The sequence below is a fragment of the Streptopelia decaocto genome (genome assembly GCF_964273445.1).
Source record: "Streptopelia decaocto genome assembly, chromosome: 1".
Taxonomy (NCBI): domain Eukaryota; kingdom Metazoa; phylum Chordata; class Aves; order Columbiformes; family Columbidae; genus Streptopelia; species Streptopelia decaocto.
This window is the reverse complement of record NC_138663.1, coordinates 47,277,527-47,294,712: the sequence shown is the minus strand read 5'-3', so window position 1 is coordinate 47,294,712 and position 17,186 is coordinate 47,277,527.

Sequence of the window (17,186 nt, the reverse complement as noted above, 5' to 3'; positions counted from 1 at the left end):
TGGTGGGAAATGTTACCTCATTACTGAAGTTTAATGACAGTAGCAGGACTCCAGAAATGAAAATGAGGAGATGAGACTTAGAAACAGACTTAACCCACCTGCAATAACAACTGCCCTCGGAGTGGCCCAAGGATGAAGAGACACAAGAAATCTTTGATGATTCCTAGGAAAACAGCAAGCCTTGTTAGCTAACCAGAAGAAGAATCACTTAGCAGGTGTCTATTTAAAGTGTTGAATGTTTCTAAAAGGAAGCTATGTTTCTTCTTCATGTTAGCTTCAACAATGTGCTACTCTTCGCTACTGTCATTATTAATGTATGCTCTTTGTTCTTCCCAAAAGAGTGAGGTGGTGGGGAGAATGTTTTATATCTGCATTTCCTCCAGCTTTGTGGACTAAAATAGTCCTATTATGCATCATTAACAGACAGCTCCTGGTACACAAGAATAATACATTAACACCTGACCAAAAAAAAAAAGATACGTTAATTACACATCATCTCAGAAAAATTGTCACTGAATTTTACTGTTCGGTAATATAGATGAGCCATTTGGACAAGTAATAATATTCATGAAGTTCTGAGCTCTGTGATTTACACTGTCCCACTGGAGGGGTTTAAAATAAAACACTAAAAAAAAAAACAAACAAACAAAAAAAAAAAAACAGCAGTAATTAAGTAATTAAAGCTTCCAAATGTTGGCGTTTTATTGGTTGTACATCATAGAGAGTTCATTCATGAAACTTTTGGCACTCACATCAGTCAAACTATAGCCTGTGAAATTATTTTACATGTTACACATTTCTTGTTACATTTTTTCCAGGATTTTTGTGTTTTTCTCTTTTCTCTCTGAGGGGGAAGGGAAGCTGGGCCACTCAAGTTGTAGGATATAGGTATGCTAGAAGCATGAATGCAGGACTAACTTGCTCCCTACTCACATCACTGCTGCAATCTGACCTATATAAGGTGGTGAATCCAAGTAGAGACTTAGTTTTGCTTTGTCTGCACAGAACATTGAGACTTTAATGTATTTTACTTTTCTAAGCTTGTTGTTATTTTTTTCTTTACTTTCAAGATCGAATTACAATGAACTAATGCCTTGACTTCTTAAATTAGAAAACAGAATAGTTTCAACAGCACAAAATGCTTAGTCTATGCTAACGTATTTAGAGAGGTCACATTTGCCTGTGCTTAGTCTCTCACACTCGCATGCACATGTCTACACACATTTTGCAAGGACCCAGGAGGAAAATAAAATATTTTTAATTGTATTACCAGACAGCAGGAACAATCTTGTGTCTTTCAGACAGAGGTAAACTCCATAGGCTGACTGAGGTTGAATGGAAGAGAGCTGGCCTTTGTTATGTCTACACTAGAAGTCTGCCTTGGCACGCAACCAGCCACTTCAGGGTTGTGTTCAAACCTTTGCTCCTTTCCCATTAGGGCTGGCTGACTGGTGGGCAATTCCTGCTGTTGGCAGGGGCAGCTCTGGAGGAGGAAGACGTTAGTCACCAGCCCAGCCTGGCACACATCCTGCTGGCCCTTGACCAACAACACAGCTCTGAAGGGTGAACGAGTGGCTTCTGCACCAGCCTGCCCTAGACATCCTGTTCAAGACGAGGTCGAAGGGCTCCAGCCCTCGCCTTGAACCCGGCCACTGCCCATGTGGCAGGAGATGGTGTGTGTTTCCCATCAGCTGCTCTGACCCAGTCCTCTGGGAGTGTAACAGCTCAGGAGCACAAGTTTTAGAGACTTTTACATTTTGACACAAGCCATGCCAAGAGCTCTTGCAAGAGCTCCATGTGAACTAAGCCATCCTGTCTCCTGCCAATGCTTCTTCCAAAGTCAAATTCCCTTCAGATTTTGAAATAACTTGAGATTAAATTCTGTTCTGAATCTTCTGCAGTGAAACAACGGCAGAAATCTTTTGACGGGAAACACAGGGCCACCATTCTCAGGACTGAACTTATGGATCCTGGTCTGAGGCATACTGCTAAATCTTTATTTGCATAACGTAAGGTTCTGGTTAAAATTTAGAAAAATTAGGTAAATTGTAATTCCCAGTCTACTGACTTAAAACAATTAAGCTTTAGAACTTGGATTAACTATTCCTGCTTAAATGTGATCTATTATTACAGCTGTGCTAAGTATTAGTTCTAAAATAAGCATACTGGAATATCCTGAAAACTAATGGACAGTTAAGAATCTTGTTGCTACATAGAAGACAATTCTTATTGTTTTCCCCTTCACATTTGATGACTGAGTATATCTTATTTAAAATAATTTCTTTGGTCAAATTTCCCCAGGTAATAAATTTACCTGGTTTTAACTTCTAAGAAGGACTGCTTAAAAAATTCTTATTTGACAGATTTTTATCTACTATTGTTTTAATAAAAGAACAGGCAGTTATTTCATTCCATCTCTTTTTTCTGTTGCTATGGTGAAATTATTCTATATGACTATGGTGATTACAAGTGTATTCTCATCATAAGATTCATGATACTGCAATTTTAATTTTAAGCAGCATGGCAGTCTTCTTTTGCACCAATAACTTCTTAGTTGTAGACAGAAGAACACAGTAATCTCCTTCTCCAGACTAAAAGACAGTTGCTGACTTTTATACTGTTTATATACTGCAACTTCCCCTCCCCTTCCCAAATGTGCTACAGGATACATTGTGAGCCTTGAAAACTTTGATTTAAATGTCTATAAAGGAACAATGTTTGGAAAGAAAAAGTCTCCAAAACAAATTGCTTGGGGGACGCTAAATCAAATACCCATGGAGGTTAGTGAGAACAACTATTGTGGAGTTCAATAGGCTTTGATTCACGGGGCACAGGCCACTAGTACATGAATGAATAAATGTGGAGGTGATGAAACACATTGAATACATCTTTCTAGAGCAGGCTGAGGTTTGCTTTCAGATGTACCAGCCAGCTGGAATACCACGGAAGAGCCCTCAGGTTCTGCTCACACCCAGTGTTTTAGGAGACACCGCCCTCAGTTGTTATTAAATATACAGTCCCATGGAAGAAGCTTTTAAATGCAAGAAGATGATTAAGAGACAGATTGTGACATTTAGCTACAGGCCTAAAATGGTAACTCTGCCCTTCTCAGGATAGTTCCAGACAGAGCACGGCTGAAGTGGTGAAGTCCATGGTTTCAAGCCCTGTAGTGTGGATGAACTGGTAATCTTCCTGGCATCTGGCTGTGCTTTTTCCTACTCAGGTTTCCAAAAAAAGCAGAATTTAATGCCTTTTTTTTTTTTTCCTTTTCTTGGCTTTTATTTGTACATTGACTCCCAAAGTAAGGGATTTGAGGAATACACACACCGTTAATTCATTTTGCCTGACACAGAGGACTTTCCCCAAGTGTGTGTTGTAATGCTTCTACTGCAGTGTTGAATGGGACAGCATACAGGAGGAAGGAGTTTGTCTCTTTTATTATCAACTTCCTCCATTTTGAGCTAAAACCACAAGAGCTGATGGAATAAATCCTTAGAGCTGTCATTAGGAGAATGATGGGAGTTATTAAATATCATCATTGTCCATCCAAATGAACCACCACCAGAGACAACACCTGCAATCAATTGAACCTTGGAGAGAAAGGAGGAGATGACCAATAGGGTATTTGAGGGAAGACTATAATCTTTTGATTAGATTAATTAGGTATCTCCTAAAAAGGAGACAAGCTGTTCAGACTGCTCTTTTAGAGAGCAGGTGGAAAGAAGTAGAAAAAATTACCAGATTGGATGAAGGCATGAAAAAAATAGTCTTCCAGAAAATAGCATATGTGCTAGAGAGAGAATGTTTGTTTCCTTCCAATCTTAATCACGAGGTACAAAGGACTGTTGGAAAACCACATGTAAAGACTAAGGCATTAGTATTTTTCTTCAAAGTTATGTATGTGTTGCTTGATAAAGTTTGTAGCCTCCTTCAACTATTATGTTGGACCCCTGAACCAAGAATATCCATCATAAGAGAGCTGTGGTAAAGAGTGCTCTGTTTCTGGGAGCCAAAGGCAGGTGATAGATTATTAAAAGGCCTAAAAGAACCTTGGAAAAAAGAAAAGGAAATTAAAGAACCACAAAACTAAAGAAAAGACAGAGAAAGGGACAGAGCTGTAGCCTACTCAAGTCAAAAAAAGGTGTGAAGGTGCATGGGGGTGGGGACCCCAACTCAGTATTGTCCGGCTGAGGATTTCTAACTTATGGTTCCAAATGAAGTCTTTGCAATTCTGTTCTTGTTTCTGACTTGTAGATATATGGATATTTCTTATGTCTATAATTAGCATAGCAAAGCACATGAATGTTCCGATTTGGAGCAATGAGTCTATTTGCATGCTAAAATGCTTTATTTGACAGGGTTTATGGACCCAGTCTAGCAGTACTCGGTGAGGACAATTAAACTCTTTCCCTGACATGAATGAGTAGTGGGTTATGTCTGGTAAAGGTAACTATTTATGCTTCCAAGGCTTTTATGGGAAATAAGCACTGTCCTTTTATGAGGAGGAAGTACAATTATACCATACCAAGAAGCCATGTCCCTCAGGCTTACAGCATTCTTCCCAATGAATGAAGCCTTATAATTACCACTCCTACCTGTGAGAGCTTGCTAATATTGCATGGGTAAGACTCAGAGGTTAATATCTCCCTTTCAAAAAAGCAATAACAACAACAAATAAACCCCTGTGACCAGCCTGTGGCTTAGAAATGATGCTGTGTTCCTAATACTATTACCTTACATGCAAATATTTTCCTCTACTTGGCTGTATGTTGGTTTATTTTTTTCCTTGGTTTGCTCAGCTGCTAACATGAATATGTAGATGGCCTAACACAAACAGCTCAGCTGTCCCTGTAGGCACGTCTCACCACAGCTTCTTAGGTAACAGGATGAGAAGGGGATAAAAACAAAAGTATTTACTCTTTAACAGGCATATTGCTTCACCTGGGAAGATTGAGTAGAGGACTGAGAAACTTTCTTAGTGCTCAACCATGACACCCTTCTGTCCATTTGCCTTGGGCACACAATATTTTACCTCACTGTTTGAAACAGCTCCTTTCAGAAGAGCTACTATTGTGAATAAAGTATAATTTGCACAAACATGTAAGATATAGAATATCTCATATACTTATAGAAGTAGATAAGTGTTATGATTCTGGTCTTCCCTTCTCTTAACTGATTTAAGAGTATTGGGCTAATGCTTTACCCACCCCTCAGCCTAATGAGTAAATTCCACAGGTAGGAAGGCACATTTGGGAAGTTGAGCCAAACTCAACTCATTCTGGTGAACTTGCTTGTTTTTAAAAGCTAGGATTAGTTCTCATTTTATGCACCAGTCCAGAAAAAGCCACAAATATGTGAGAGATCCTGTTGATTTAAACTCTAGTTGTCTTGAAATCTCCAGTTGTGCTTCTCACTTACTGACAGAGACCTACTATGCATGTGCCTTCTAGTGTCACCAAACTGAATGTTTAAACTTACTTTAGAAAAGTTGTCCAGGAAAAGTGTTTTGTTGGTTTCCAAGTGAAAAGATCACAGTATCTGATGGCTGTTGTCTGTGGTAACGTCTCTCCTTTTAGCATAAATCTTCCCCAAGGTTCAAGGAAAAACTGCATTTTCTTTTCCTAGTTTGCCTTTGTCAGTGACGTTTCAGTTTGGTATGATGGTGTAGGATACAAGGCTGAGGGTAGGCATTGGCTTACCAGAAGGACAAACAGGAATGAGGCGGGAATCAGCAGATGTTTCGATGTCCATAACAATAACTGGACCTGCAAGGGCAGTTACAGGTGTGCTACCCATCATAACCCTTTACTGGGAAGTTGCAAAGGGATGAGGAGGCAGGAGACACATCTGCAGCAGCCAGTGCTGCCAGCACAGCCAAGCCCAAAGGGTTTGAGTCCAGGGAAAGGAGATGATGGCTGCTGTCAATAATTGTGATCTTTGTTTGTTCTGTCCCTGGCTTGTCCCACATTCGTCCAAGAAAGTGGATTAATGCGACTGTGCAGCATTTGGCATTTAGTTCCAGCAGGACTAGTTCAGTAAACCACACGGATTTATCAGAAGAGAGGATCAACAAATGTGCTTATAAGTCTTTATGCAGCAGCTGCAAGAGTTGCTATTGGCACCTCTAGTTTGTGATAAGAAGAGAAAAATACCAAGATGAGTCTCAAATTTTAAAAATAATTCAAATAGTATAGAGGATGAGGTCTTAAATCAAATAATCATCAGAGTAAAATGCAGAATACCTGCTCATCAGGGAGGACTGTCTGTTCTCTGGGACAGGAATTTTGTGCAAAATTATGTGTGCAGCAATGATTGCCATAGGCACAATTTAGTATTACATTAAACATTAAATTACTAGAAAACCTAGCTGTCACATTTTGACCTAACAGTGCTTGACTTTGTAACCTTGAAATTTTTAGAATTTCTTTCTGTTTCTCTACTACTGACCTGGAAAGGCCATTCATCCAGAAAAAGTACTTGCAAAAGCATTATAAACTGTTAAACCCTTTTTCAGAAAAAATGTTTTGTGAGACTTAAGTTAAATGCCCATTGCTTTCCATTGATCTGAACACACTGCAGTTTAAAATTTTTTTTTAAAGTCAGAAAATAGATTGTAGGGATAATTTATCTTCCTCATAGATGAGTGTCTTGTCATAGATTTATTTTCCTCTGTTGGGTAGGTTTTCTCCGCTTTGCAAGGTTACGAACACCCACTAAATTTTCCACATCAGTATTAGTCTTTTAAAATACTCTCTAAACCACAGTTTCAACAGCTAATCATATAGTGTCTTATGAAATACCTTCATAGGTTGTGGGAGTTTATAAAAAATCTGTGAAAACTATGAAAAGTAAGAGGCTTCCATACCAGAGGTTCTTTTCTTCCCATTGCTGGCAAACATACCTGGGAAACATAGATCTCATGAGCAAGGATTTAAGAGAGTTAGTTTGCTTCGTGAGAGAAGGTAGGATTTATTTTTTCTCCCGTTCTCGCAAAATTTCCTAGCAAGTTGGTGGCTTTAAAATATTTTTAATAATTGCACTATTAATTCCTAAATTTTATAGTATTTATTACTTTAATTACAATACTTAAATATTTTAAGGGATTTTATTCTTCTCCTGAGGATTGGTTTCTGCAGTGCATGTACCTGTGGCTCATGCAGCTCGTGCTTCAGTAGTGACACTTCATGCTACTTATTTTTCACTTACTGCCAAAGAGTTAGCATGGTGTGAATGGGAATCCCAGTGATGTGTGCCTGCTCCACCACAGTCCCAAAGGAAAGTCAGACACCTGAAAGTCCAGTCCATTTGCTGGATGCCAAATTATCTTCTCAGCCTTTATCTGAAGCAGCGGCAAACCTTCGGGGGTTTCTCTCTGTCGAACACGTGGCGTGATGAGCTAGAGATGAGGGACAAATTTATTTAGTCTGTCTTAGGAAATGCAATGGCAATACCCCAGTTAAGTGTCTCACCCATTTGCTTGCAAGTTCTGACGCTAGTTTTGTCTAAATGGTGTTTCTTTATTTGATCTTTCCTTACAAGAAAGTTTGTTATACAGAAACCATAACTATTTGCCAGTAAAAACATCATAAAACCTCTTCCAAGTGTGTGAAAAGGAGATGCTGGCAGCAATAGGAAGGCTGAAGGTGGAGACAGGCAAAATATAGGATTAAGATTTTCCTTACTGTAATTTATCTCTATGATTCCACTGACATCAATGTGTTAGCAGTAGGGCAACACCATTCCCCATCCCATGGAGCCAGCCTGGCTTTAACCAGGCTCCAGGTCCACCAGAAAAAAATATTTTTAAAGGTAACTAAGCAGAAGAAAAAACATCCCATGATTTAGGGTGAAATTCGCAGCACTGTGCTCCATCAGTGGTGGTGCTGGCAAGTGAAGCAAGCGAGGAGGGTTGATGCCAGTGCCCCAGCAGTGGGACAGGAGAGTGATGAGCTGTAGCATTGCTGAGGGCAGGACAGGCTGCAGCATGGTGCCATGGGGCATCCCTGCAGGGAGCCTCCATTCCTGCAGCCTCTTTCCTCAAGGATGGACACCCAAATCGTCTTTTGGTGGCTGTGCCCTGATTCCTCAGTCTCCCCAGCAGAAATGGATATTGGCATCCCTGTGAGACGGGCAAAAGGCACAGCGAGCTTCCTCATGTCACTTCTTTCATCACTGCAATGCATAATATGCCTTACTGCTAACTGAGCCTGGGCACAGCTTCAAGACAATCGGATTGCCTTTACAATGAGCCACAAGTAAGCAAGTGAAAACCAAAACAAAACAAAAATAAGGGCAACAAAAGCAAAAAACACCCCACAAAAACAAAACAAATAAAACAAAACACGAAACCCAAACATAAACAAACAGAATCAACCAACCCCCCCCCCCCCAAACACACACACAAAAAGTAATATTTAACCTTCCCCTCAGTCAAAACTCCTGCTTCCAGAGTTTTGCAAGGTACTCATTTTTGGGAGGAAAATAGGCGTTTTAATGAAAGGGGTTTTTTTCTAACCTCACCCCGAGAGGCAAGGTGTTACAACCTTGTAACAAAAATAGGTATTATTAGCTATTGTCTAACCCACTTGAAAGGCTCTGGTATATTCCCCCAGTGCAAAGGCTTTATTGAAGACTGCAATAAGAAAACTTTGCAGTTTAAGCATTTTCACCCTTGGGACTTAAACTTCCATTTAGGTTTTTATTTGCTACAAGCCCAAAGAGCCTACAATGTCAGTGCCTGAAGAAATGAGGTTTGAGAGGTGATTATAGTTTTATGTGGAACCAGAGCGGTTATGAATCGGAAGACAGATGCTAAAAACTGAGTCAGATAAAGGTACCTACTTTGCACTTGCAAGATAGCACAACACCTTCTGCTGCGTTGCAATCTTTTAATCTCTGTCAGCACATCTTGTACTACAAAATAAGTGTGGATCATGCATATAGATATATGGGAAATATTTATTTTAAGATGACTACAAACTGCCATACATACATGTAAAACATAATTTAAAAGTTCACCATAAAAGAAGTACTTGAGGATTGCAGAAGCTTAGCAGTCATATGCTATAACTGTCATATGCTAAAAATATCTTGCTATCTTGCTCTGGATGACTTTCTGAATTAATTGAACAGACACCAAAATATAACCTAAACACTAGTAATGTGACTTCTTCTTTCCTTTTTATTTTCTCTCAACCAGTTCCTGTAGATTTATTCAGATGTAAGTTTATCCATCTACTATATTTTGATCACAGATGTATTCAACTTCAGCACCAGGCTTCAAATTCACTACATGACCTAGGCAAGGGTAAGTTAAAAAAGAAGAAAATCTGGAGAAAGGCATGTATTGTATATAGATAATCTCAGGGGCGAGGGATGTATGGCAGCTGCAAGGAAGTCTCTTTCTCTTTGGCTTCTTTTCACATGCACTTAGTTGCAGGCCTGTCTCTCAGAGTGGGGAAACAGCCTGCAGGCAGGATGGTGTGCTCAGGGCTGTTCCGTGAGCATCGCTGTGAACTCAGCCCTCAGTGGAACAGAACCCAGTGAGACCCATGAGCTGGCACAGGGCATTTGAGAATAGGAGGTTTCTGAAGGTGCCTCTTTTAGCTCATGAGAGCTGTATGGGTGGTAAGGCATGGGATGGAAGAAGCTTTGTTCGGCTACAAGAACCCAAAGTAAACTTCCTGGGTGCAAAATTAGCTGATAAGAAGTGATATTTCTATTACTGTTTATCTGATGATCAAGTAAATGTGCTGATCAAGTAAACAGGGAGGTGAGGAGAGTGGGGGGTGTCTGCAGGCATTTCGTGCTGCTTCTACAGATCAGTTCTTTAGAATAAATCTGCATTTAATGGTTGCTGGCACCTTTACTACAAAATCATGCTTGTCCCATCTACAACAGTATTACCTTTATAGCTGATGAGATATTAGGACGTGCACATTCCACTTATCAACAGTTTCTATTTGCTACTAATCGTGTGTTCTGTGCCTCTTTGCTTCTCAGATGCACAAAGAATGCTTACAGATTTGGATGCCTAATCTGAGAAAAGTGCAATGCGTCTCAAAGGTCAGAGAGAAAGATGTCTGTAAGATGTCACCTCTTCCTGCCCACTCATAACAGAAGACAAATGAGAATAAATTAGACTCTCAATCTGGGAAATCTATCTCTGAATCCTTAATTCAAAGTGGGATCCTTCTTGCCTAACTCAAAGTGTCTTTGTCATCGGCCACACACCCTTTCTGATCCCTGGTGAGAAACAGGCATTTCCAAAGCATAGTGCATTTTCTCTTCACAGACTCATTTAAAATGGGTCACATAAATTGCCTTTTAGAAGTGCCTGTTTCTCTCTAATGACTATAAAGGGAGTCTAGACGATTAGCTCAGAGACAGAAGCCTGTGCTGTAGACTTCCAAATGCAGAGTGAGGAATCTCATCCTTGTATCTATAGGACAGTCACTGCATTGGGCAGACCTTACCTTCCATCACCTCTCTCCTCCCAGACCAATTCAGTCATGGCTGTGGATGATAAAAAACAATGGGGTTCACAGATATATATATAAAGTACCACATTATTGTATGAAAAGACCAGTGGCAGTTTACACCGGTGCACTCTGGCTTTAATAAAATATACATTCCTTTGGAGCTGAACTTGGCAAAAGTATCACTAATATGAATGTTCAGTAGCACTTTGTCACACCTTTGATCAGTAGAGTTGCAAACAAGTGTTCTTTGTCCAGAAAGAACAACTCTGTACACATTTTGGAAAAAAAAAAAATTCAATACGAACATTGTCTTTGTTTGCACTAGTATCAGTCCAGACTACTTTATTGATCTCTTACTCCTCAGTTGCAGGATTTCTACCAGGGTAGGTGGGTGTTACAAATCAGCTCTTCATTACAAGGTTCAGAGCTGGTACAAGCATTCACACTTCTGGTGATACATGTGATTTAAATAAAGGTGTTGATGCAATTAAGCATTTGATTAATAGTGTTTATTTTTAAACATACAAATAGTTTTCTGTGTTCAACAGGCATAGTCAGGAAGCATGTGAATAAATACTTTGTTCAGTTGGCATCTGTATTCCCATAAGTAAAGTTAAAAAAAATCCAGACAAGAACACAGTAACCTGGATATGTGGAATCCTTCTAGGGTAAGTTGAGCTTTAGCTAAACAACGGAAATTCATGGAAAAAGGCATTACAGGATGACCTACACACTGACACACATTGCACAGTAGACAGATAGTATATGGATCCAACCAGAGATAGTATAGGGAAGAAAAACTACTAGCTGATACTCTGATATTGTTAGAAAGAAATAGCTCCAGTGGTATGACTCACAATAATCAGTGAATTGCCAGTCTCTGCATAAGCTGTGCACCCCATGCAGATACTGGATATAAAGGAACAGCAGCAGGGATGGAAGACACGACTGAACTGTGTGCAGAGCACACCAGGAGGGTAACATGAAAGCCACAAGGGACGCAGAGTAGTAAAAATGGACCCAGCTGATGCTGTTACCCAGGAGAACACCAAAACTCAATGACAGATATTATGGGAACTAAAGGAAAACTTCTGCTCTCTTCAAGTAGATGCTTTTTGTCATCCTTGAAGAATTATTTGCAGTCAGGTGGACATGAATCATTAATTTTGAAGTGCTGTTCTTGCCAGCTTTCTCTTTCTTGACATCAGCATGTTTTTACACATGTAGGTTTGCAAATCTACTTATTTTTGGTCCCATTCCTTGTGGATTTGGAGGAACTTCTCAGGATGGTAAAGCTTAGAGGCTACAGATGTTTCCAGAACAGAGGGCTCCAGAAGAATTTTGCCATGTTTATTGACCTGCCACATGTATGTTTCAGCCTCTGTCACTTGTACTATATGCTCAGAACAGCAGTATCACTTTAGTTTTCAGAATACAAAGATCTGCAATATTTAATGTAGACCGCCTACATAAGATCTAGCCACATCCTTTCCTGTTGGTAGATGTGATGATGACAAATCAAACATTTTCACTTTCAGAAAGGAGGAATTATTCTGATTAAATAGCATAATACCTAAAAATAAATACATTGAATAGAACAGCTTTTTTTTCTTTTTTTTTTTTTCCAGGATGTTTGTGCTTGCAACCTTTCAGCATGTTGACCTACTGCTTTTGAGCCTCTCACTACACCCAGGATGCAAAGATAAATTCTCAGGTGCATGTGGTTTTTTAAGTATGTCCGGGATCTGATGCCTGCCTTATCTGTTAACTAAGGATAGCTGTGAGAAACTATATTATAACATATGCTTCCCTCCTACAGCAATGCTGACGTAGTTCTGGTGGCTGTTATTTAAGACTGTGATGTTATCACTGGGGTATGGGCGTACCCAAACAAAAGTTAGGTTGTAGCCCTGAGTACATATTTCTTGGTAGAAGCTCTTTTGGGAGTACCCAGGTCACTCATGACCCTCTACAGCCACCTCTCTTGTGTCAGCACAGCTGTTCACACAGATGTGCCGTGAACATGGGATCAGGGCAAGAAATAGGCTTCTCCACAAAGATTTCCTGGCACAATGGGGAGGAAGGGGCAGCTGGAGGGAGGCGGAAGGGCTGGAAATAGGAGAGTGAGGATTTCTTTAAAAGCTCTGTCTGGCCATAGTCTGACCTGCCAGAAGAGATTTAGGGCTTACTCCTGCTGTCACTGAATGAAAAAGGCAGCCTTAAAACTTGGTCCAGTGCTAAGTAAAACCGATCAAATTTAGCAAATTTAATGCATTCTGGATCATATTCTCTGAACAGATGAACCTTTTCTTTTTAGTAACTTGAGAAATTCTCTTTTTAAGTGTAAACAGACAACAATGCAGTGCATGAAAGGTATTTATGTCATAACTATTCTGTCTTCTAGTATTATTCCTTTTTCTCTTAGGTTGTCTCTTTTGGTGTGAAATTAAAGAGAGGCTTGTAAACAGCTGCTGATACATGCAATACGCTACATGCAGAAAGAATGCACATCATGAGTCATCCACACCCTGTTTTGTCATGTTGGTATTTTGCTCAGACTGTGCCCAGACTATATTTTCCTCCCCAACCCTCGCCCCCCACCGCCCCCCCAAAAAAAACTGCTGAAAATGTGAAGTGTTTGCTCAGGCTCTGATCCAACACAATGCTAAAACCCTTTTTAAAGTCAACTGCATCCCAAACAGCCTGTTCCTCTTGGTAATCTAGACCTTGTAATGGAAATTCTAGCAGAGCTGTGACTATTACTAATGCACTTAATACATTAGGAGCTCAATTTTGAATGCCTTGAGCACTTAGTCCCTGTGCTAAAGTGGATCAGAGCTGTGGTGGTGTAGCGTAACAGGGTCAGTCCCATAGTCTTTGTGACCTTTTGTGAGCATTTGAAAGAGATTGCATTTAATGATTTTGAAATGTCAAGGCCCATTTCAGGCAAAAAGAATGAAATCAAATTGGGTTTCTGAACTGTGTAAGCTTTTGAAATGAGTCCACAGACATCCTCAAACATAAGACACTGGGCTGAAATATCATGGAGGCTGAATATATTACATTATAGAATCAGGTCTCAGAGACAGTAATTTCAAAAGCCAGGCCTGAAGAATAATAATGTTACAGCACATGCCTGTCATAATTTGCTTTTTAGTTCATTCTGAATTACCTCAGCACAACGGAGTAATTCATCAGTGCATAAAGCATGCAGAGACTGAAGTGTGAATTATGCATGAAGGATTATTTTGCTCTGATGCTCTACTGGATGTGTATGTTTGTGCAGTGTACACTGGAAAGCTGCACTAACTGCTTGTGATGACTGGGTGTTGGTTTGTGGAATATATGGGTTCTTGTGTTTTTTGAAAGCATAGTCAACTATGATATGATGCTAGTAAGAAAACTGCATCAACAGTATAAATAAATTATAGCTTAAAATATGAATTATGCCATAAATAAATGATCTCTTCTTCCTCACATTCCGCTTCCATAGAAAGCTAGTTAACCAGATGTGTTATTCACTATCCATAGACAGCCTAACCAAACAAGGTTGTTTACTTCACTGACATGGACAGATCCACCAAAGAGTGCAAACTTGTAACGTAACCAGTAATAAAATATGTGTCGATGATAGAAATTTTTGGTTGGTTTTCGCATGCCTCAGGTTTAAATTAAGCTCTCTTGGGATTTAAATTAAAGATGCAGAATCCGACTTTTGAAGAAGGAACCCAAGTTAATCATCATAATAAAAAACAAAAACGAAAAGTCATTTCTGATGTATTATATAATAATCATGTAATAACATGTTAAGATGAAGCTAAGGCTGCGGGCAAGTATTCATTGATGTGAGTGAGTGCCTATTAACTTTTTGAGAACACTAACAATGAAAGGAATAGAAAATACAGGAAATGTAGAATTAAAATGTCACTTATTTAAAAGTTAGCTTGTCCATCTTAATCGTAGGGCTGGTTGAAGCATAGAACTATTGTATGAAATATCTTCAAAAGTTTGCAATTATTTTTATTTTATAAACTCTTTTGGAAATTATATTTTTCTATTATTTTAAAACTATATGAGTGTACTAGTTTATTTGGCAGATTTCTGGGTTTTGTTTCGTTGTCTTGCATTTCACCATTTTCACTTCCACCCTGAAAGTCAAGATGATTCACACAGAGAAGGACAAGACAGCAAATAGATTTTTCTATATTTGGTTGATAAGTGTGTTTACAAATGTGAGACGGTAATTTGCAATTAAAACCATCCTTTTTCAGAAAAGCGTCAAAACACTTTATATAATTCCAACCTTTTGATTATATCTCGAATTAAAAAAAAATCTGTTAGCTTTTCCTGTCATATTTTAAGTCATTATCTTAACCTGAGAATTGGTAATGTCAATTTTGAGGGTAAAACATCTGTGTAAATTTTAAGGAGTGGAAAAGGTTTCAATTTTAGCAGTAAACAAGTTGTGACTTTACCCATTCAGCTGCTATTTTGATTAACCTAATCTGTTTAAAAGAAAGTGATCTATTCTTTATTGAAAATGATACTGACGGCTGTATCTTTTATCTGCTGTGTAGTTTACTCCCAACATTTTAGTCCCAGATATTTATTGGGAAAAATATCCTGAGTCCAATCTATATGGTGCTGGGATCACTGCCAAAGGTAAAATTAATTCATGAAGGAATACATGAGAGATGTTGGAAAAAATAAGAACAGAAACCAGCAGCACTCCCCAGATTCCCGCCCTCAAACCTGCAAGGTGCAGGAAAAAATATCCATGTGATGTGTACCAGTCCATGATGACAACTGCCAGAAATAACTCATTGCTCACATGCTGCCCTCAGGAACACAAGTGTGTTTGAAACACAGCCATTTCCCGAAAGCTCTGGTGCAGTCTCTCACTGCAGGAATCACTGCTGAATGGTCATCCTGCCCATGAAGGTCACTCCAGACCAAGATAAACATCTCAATGCTATAGTGGTAAGGCAGATGGTCTCATACTATTGCCTCTTTCAAGAGTCAGGGTAGGGATTACAGTGAGAAAAAGGGACACAGAGATCATCCCCCACAAATACCCACATCAGCAATTGCCAGCTGTGGTGTTGACTTCCTGAATGGGGACCAGAGATAGAGACTGTTGCGCTGTTTTCACCATCACCCTCAAACTAGCTGCCAGGTCGTTTGAAAAATGCCAGACTCTTGTCTATTTTCACTTATTTAAGGCAAAGCAAGCCCCATCATTTATCATAGCCTTTTCTGGCAGGCCAAGCTACAAGCTCTGGGGTGTGATTTGTTTCACCTGCTTTTAGCTTTCTGAAAGGCATGAGGCTGGTGTGTACTAACTGCTCAGCTTCTCCCCTCCAGTCAATGAATAGAGATGGGCATATCCAGAGACTGATTCCTCCTGCTTATATTAAACATCTGTGATCAGCTGGAGGTACCCCTCTTAGCTCAGATGTGATGTCTAACATTTCCATTCCTATAGACAGGCTGGCTAAATTCCCACTCTTAAAACCCAGACTGGATTTTTAAAACAAACAAACAAAACCCAACATTAAAGCAAACAAAAACCTTCAGCTGATTGAGAGTCCTTGGAAAAACCTGTGTATCTTCTTTATTCCTTGGGTTATTATATTTTGAGAAAATTTCTAAGAATCATTCTGTTATGTAAAAGTTAATAAGTATTATACTTTTAAAAATAAACGTGGTGGAAATAATACTTTGAGTCCTACACTGCTCAGTTGGGCTCTGACAGGGTGTTGGTTATTCTCCAACAGGTCCTCCAGCAAGGACTGACATTAGATGTGGTTGCCCCAGTGCAGAGAAGTCAAGCAGTTTCCTCTTCCCCCCTGCATCTGAGGACAGAGCAATCGTTTGGTTGCAAACACAGAGGAGGTCACTGCTGCTGATTCTGATTCCCATCTGCTCTAGTTAGGCCTATGAGAGGAGCTTGTGGTTGCTCTTGCTAAAGGGATGATGTGAGCTGCTGTACGCTGTGTTCCTGTCCAGTCTCCATGTCCATAATATTTTTATCAGCCACCACTGGAGTGCACGATTCTCCAGCACTTGGGACCCTCAGCACACCAGCCCCTCCATCATTTAAATTCAGAGGTTGCAGCAGTCTTGCGAAAAGATCAATAGGTTTAATAGGTATTTCCTGATGTTTATTAAGTATCAAACAGAACTGAGACATCCACTTATTGTTTATATTTGCTGCCAATATTCCTTGCTTTTTTTTTTAATTATTAAACTGAAGCAGATGTGAGTTAGTCAATGGCAGACTTCTCATTAAAATGATGTTCACTGCCTCTTTTGTGGATTGAGTAGAAAGGCTCTGATAAACACCTCACGTTGTGTCCCCCATCAGTTGCTGTCATTGTTGATAATGAAATACTAATGCTCTGATAATGCAGTTGTAAGTCTAATCTACCTTTTAGGTTTCAACATTACTCACTGAATAAAGTACCACTCTGAGAAACCAGTGTCACTGAGCCATGACAATTTACTCCAGCTGAAGGCCTGCCCCCCCTACTCTTGAGGTAGACTTGGACTAGAAAAAGGGGCTGTCTGGCTCGTACAAGCATACTCTGTAGCCTTTGTCAAAACAGTTTTTATTCTCATCTGATGCAAACCTCAGGCATTATTACAGGGTTTCATGGAACAGATGTTCTTGAATTTGCATAATGACAGACAAACTGCCTTTTC